At 33.3% G+C, this 5,666-nt stretch overlaps 1 long non-coding RNA gene across 2 annotated transcripts; it reads right to left on the minus strand.

Moving 5' to 3' along the window:
* Window positions 1-443: 443 nt before the first annotated feature.
* Window positions 444-4,097, minus strand: LOC132047332 (uncharacterized). 2 transcript variants are annotated; one of them, XR_009412830.1, is made up of 4 exons: window positions 3,859-4,097; window positions 2,770-2,965; window positions 1,881-2,055; window positions 444-822 (listed from the first exon to the last, which is right to left on the minus strand). It is a non-coding gene; the product is annotated as an uncharacterized LOC132047332 (long non-coding RNA). The 2 variants fall into 2 exon arrangements; XR_009412829.1 differs by lacking the exon at window positions 1,881-2,055 and having other exon boundaries at window positions 3,859-4,069.
* Window positions 4,098-5,666: the final 1,569 nt, after the last annotated feature.

Raw genomic sequence — 5,666 nt, forward strand, 5'->3', positions numbered from 1 at the left:
TACGTGAACGCTTAGGATTGCAACGCGAAGGGCAAAAATTAAAGACCAGTAATATGAGGGGCATAATTTAAAGACCACCCCAAAAGAAGGGCAATCCGCGCAAAAAAATGGTTTATTTTTATGACATTAAAGGATCAAAACTGTTTAGGGTTACATCTAAGAACGTCTAAATATAAGGCATGGCTCTTGTCATTTCTCTCAGACCGGAGGGAAGCACGGACCCAACACCAAAAAGGTCAAAGATTGAAGCGCCGGTAAATTAATACATATAGTTTTTTGTCCATGTGAACCACCGTGTCTCTCGATATAATATAGTTTATGATTTTTGTAAAGGAAACTTACCGAAGGATGCAACTAAGCACATTAGAAGTACGGATGGAAAGCTCAAAAGTTAAACTAAAGTTTGATAGGAACACTCATAGAGCTGCAATTAATAAACTACGTTCAACCCAAAAAAGAAGATTTAGCTACATTTTTAAGTATCATAAGAAGATGAAATACAACAGAATGTAGTTGTTTCATCATTCCTACGGAGCTACACTATTCACTTAAGAGCAGTAAGAGCATTAGTAGCAACAGTAGTACAAAAGTGGCATTTTCTTTTACTGCAGAAGTTTAATCTTGAATGATATTTGCCTCTTCTTTAACAAACAACATGAAGATAATTGGATAGCTGTGCACAAGCCTCAATAAGAAAGCTGAAAATTCCCACTACTTCATGGTTGTAGTCTTTTGTGATGTACACAACAGTAGGTCAAGTTTTTATGATGTCCGTTGCTGCCCTCATTTGTATCTCCCAATTAAAATGTTCAGCTTCCCTTACTGCAAGACTCAAGAATTAGAAATCTCGTCTATCATAATGGAACATAGAAAAAGGGATGAGCCAATTTATATAAAGTAGTCATCATAAGTACAATAAAAGTATTTACAGAAACGTTAAGCCTCCAGGAGTTTTAAACTTTTAATCACACAAAAATCAAATAAACGTGTTTTATGCTAATTCACCAAAAACCTTGATCAATCGTGTTCCTTCAGTTACATGTAAGAGTGGTTTTTCATCACACCACAAATGTGGTATCCTGAGAGACTGGTTTTTCATCACATTGGGAGAAGAAATATCCAGCATAAACATTAGATATTTAATGTTGCAGCAAAATATAGTTGCTTGTCATATGGCAAACGAAACATTAGTAGTAAAAAGAGCAGAGAAGCGAATCAACTTACATTACTATACAACCTAGCTTCATCTAGTGAATATCAGTGTCAAATTTCCAATTCCTCGTCGGACAAAGGATGGGTTGAACTATACAACTCTTCACAATTTGAAATGATATTAAAGGTATTTGTTTGTTTTAAATCTTCCGAAAATGCACACAGGGCTCTTATGGACATAATTAAGTTGCTCATTTTCTCAAAAGTTGAGTGAAGCAACAAAGACTTGTCTAATTTGCATCAAACTCCTGTATGTTTAACCAACATTACTAAAGAATGACTAAGTTATAAAGAATCAACGTCTATGCAGTGATCTCACTTGATGTCATGTTCAAAGGCTAACAATTGTATATTTATAAAGGAAGAGGAAGATTCGTTGTCTAATGTAGGCTGTAGCATTTGATGTCTAGTGCATCCAATCCATCAATCTTCCTGATACGATTTGACTTGGGAGAAAACCCGAAATCAAACAACAAATGCGGAAACTAAATATAGTAAGAAATCAATAGATAAGACTGAACAAATAGGAGATGAGAATAGAAAAAAGAAAGGATTAAAACAACTAATTGTTGTGATTAATCAATATAGGACTTTATATACCTACACCTATCAATCAACAAACAAATACATGAATTAATCCATGGGAGAAAGGAAACTCAAAGTCATACATGGACATTTTTCTCCTAGGAGATTTTGTACCATTCTTCTGTCCCGGTGGTATCTAGCAGTCACCAATATCTCTGATTTTACTTTTTTCCTTTTGATTTTAGGTCTTCTTTTGTCGATTTTTCATTCCATTCGTTTGATTTTCTTTCAATTTTGCTGCTTTATTTGAAATTCCGGCTGTAGTAATGTTGCATTAAGATTTATGTGCATAGATAGAAGAGATTCTCAATGCAAGTGCTAAAGGCTGAAAGGAAAGTAAGAAAAATATAATGAGAAAAGGCAGAGCATATGTGACCTAATTCCATTGTGAAATATTGTTTGTTTTGACATTACAATCACACTTCCTTATTGATACACTAATAATTAATAGTCACTTTAGAATATTCAAGTACTTAGGTCGGTCTGACACAGCTAAAAGGTCTAAGTTAAGAGATGCTGAAAAGAACAAGTAGAAACATACGAAAAATGGGGAATATAATGGAATCATTTTCTAGAACAGATGGAGTTAAATACTTTCATATCTTAAATAAATATACCTTCTACGACCTATGTAACCTCTTCCTGGATTTACTACCACAACTGATAATATATAAGAACCTACATAAATATATATATGTTTTTCTCTTCGGGAGCTACACGCATATATGTTCAACAAACATAAGTTCAGGTGTATGTTATATAATTCCTGTGCAAAAAAAGAAATAAAAGCAATAACAAAAAATTCTACTTGCTTCAAGCATATCATAAAACAAGTTGGCTTAGAGTGCACATATGCACATAAAATTCTAACAGACTCACATTCTCAAAATTTTAAAAAAAGGTTCATAGGTAAAAATTCACTTAATAAGGAAGCATCAGAAGTAGCGAGTACTTTCATAAATTTGAACAGACCTCATCTAAGTATTTAGAGAGTTTGCCTTGAATCTATTGTCTAGCTAGTGAGACCAAAGGATTTTATCCTTCAACAATCGTCTTAGCGACATTAATTGATGTTGCGCGAAGATCATGTAAAGTTTGCCCAACCACACTGCCTTCTTCTTTTCTTCGCGTACACAACTGCTGCATACCTTATTAGAAGCGAAGCTACCTGTCAACAAAAAGTCAAATGTTAAGGCCTTCTGTCCTCTCAAAAATGTTGTATAACTTATGATACAATCTTTTAGGGGTATAAATTCTGACACAGTTATTTGGACTCCCTAAGCATGTCTGAGAACAAAAGGTATGAAATGAAAGTAAAGTAAACTTCTTTGGAACAAATATTAACCAGCTAACTAAGCAGATGATTTGACCATACATCTTTAATGATACGACATAAATTTTTTTATCTGGAGATCATGAAAGAACATGTTATACATCAATTTAAAAGCACCAAGATAACTTGGAACTGAAATCACCTTGATAACTATAGAGTAGGGAATATTGACTCTTTAACAAAGAGAAGACAGGAACGTTGTTTGAGTTTCTGTTCTAATTTCACTTGGAGAAATTGATTCCCTAACCGTTGGAGCTCAGCATCTGTTACAAAGGAATTTTACTATCCCACATAGAGGTGTACACTCGTGTTTTGAGTACATGTATTGTATCAATGTGTTGTATACAATCGTGCACACTCGTGTTTGATCACGAATTAGACCTCCACCAACATGTTCAATCTCAATCACGGCGTTTCAATTTTTTGGTCCAACTCTGAGGTGAAAATTTGATTGAATGCTCAAAACCCCAATTTTACGCCGTACGTCAAATTACCAAATTCATTAATGAAATATAATGTAAAAGAAAGTAGGTATAACTACTGACATGCATGAAGAATTTCTTGCTAGAAATTTCATTCAAAAGAATCGAAACTATCATATACTTACCAAATCCTAATTATCAACAAAGAAACTGCAAGAACATAGCAAGATCACCAAAACAGAAAGGTCAGACGAGATGATAAATATAACAAAGATGTACAATCTTTGAAAGTGTAAAAATTCTAACTGCTGGCAAAAAAGAGCAAGAAACAAAGCTTCCCTGAAAGAGTGATAACCAGAGAAAGGAGGGGAAGAAATGTGAGGCAAAATAGATGTGAGAGAAAATAAGGCTGCTACATGGATGAAGAGGACGGCGTACGCGTGTCCCACCCCAGTGCCATTTTTAGTACCACCTTCAGTGCCTCTTATACCATTATTTATGGAGTGCTCGTACACCCCCCAACTCCCATTTCTATTATAGATAGTACAACTTTCAATGCCTCTTGTACCATTATTTATGCAGTGTTCGTACACTCCCATTTCTATTATAGAAGATTATAGATTTCTATTATAGATAGTACAACTTTCACTGCCTCTTGTACCATTATTTTTGCAGTGTTCGTACACCCCCAACTCCCATTTTTCTATTGTATATGAGTGGTGAAGGGGGACGAACACAGCTATTAAAAGTTGTACTATGTGCTCCATTAATAAGACCTAATCCAATGCCACTTGTATGCCCTTCTTGATGACACGTATTTGTGGGACAATTGACATAGACATATTTTTAGGTTCCCCAACTATTTATTTTCTTTCAGCCTTTCTTTCAATCTACTATTCCCACTTATTTCATTTCACCATGGTCATCCAATTTTTGAATTTATCATCCAAAATTATTTACCAGTAAGAGCCTTCTATTTTTATTATTAAATTATTTAATTTTAATATCATCACACAAAATCACATTTAAATTTTTTATTTTTCTATTATATATAAGTGTGAAAGAGGGACCAACACAACATAAAGGTTCTTATCCCATGTAGTCTAAATGTTGTCTTTCTTATAAATTTTTCATTCTTTATACCAAGAATGAATTAGCATTATACATTTTATTATTTGACATAAACATGTCCTGAGTATAACTCATAATACACTTTAATTAACTACTTTTTTATCCCATATGGATATATGTCATAGTACTTAATATTTATTACCTTAAGCTCATCTATTTCTTTAGTATAATAGCAGCGTATGGTTCAAGTACTATAAGAAAGTTATCAATTATTCTCTAATTCTCCGACACATTTATTTTCTCCGTGCACTTTTATTTGTTCACTTTTGACTTTTCATGTTCTAATCAAGAATATTTATTCTCTTTCTAAAGGACGATGTATCAGACGTAAAAACAAACAACCAATATGCATTTTAATTCTCTTACACAAATTTATTTCCTCATCTGAACTTTTACTTTAATTAAATTCACTTTTGACTTTTCAAAATTTTTAACAAAAGTAAAATAAATTACCATATGCAACACTTCATTGATGCAAAAGACATATATATCAACCAAACCAAGAGCAATTAACGAATATTTATTCATGAAACTGCCATTACTTTCTGAGAAGCATATTTATACCGTAACTGTTGTGACACTTTGGAATTTTGCATAAAATGGGGCAAAGATTCTCGACACGCCATATTTATTGAAAGAGAGGCTCTTTTACGGGTCACTGTCTCCATGCCCCGAACTTTTACTTGTTCACTTTTTCGAGAAATGGCAACTTTTCCATAGTTCTGGGAGCCATTTGGATATTTATTCTCTTCTCAAATATACATGTATGTAAGGCTAATTTTAACTTCTACGACACATATTTACATTTCTCCGTTTTTTTCTTTTGTTTTCACGATTTGGTAGATGGAGAAATTAATAAGAGAGAGTAAGACTCAGACACAGTATCACACATACATATTAGAGCTCATTGGCATCACGGATTCAGCACATTAGCTCAAATTATGACTTTTCACGTCCTTAAAGAATTAATAAATGATTTATTT

The sequence above is a fragment of the Lycium ferocissimum genome, chromosome 2, assembly GCF_029784015.1.
Source record: "Lycium ferocissimum isolate CSIRO_LF1 chromosome 2, AGI_CSIRO_Lferr_CH_V1, whole genome shotgun sequence".
NCBI lineage: Eukaryota > Viridiplantae > Streptophyta > Magnoliopsida > Solanales > Solanaceae > Lycium > Lycium ferocissimum.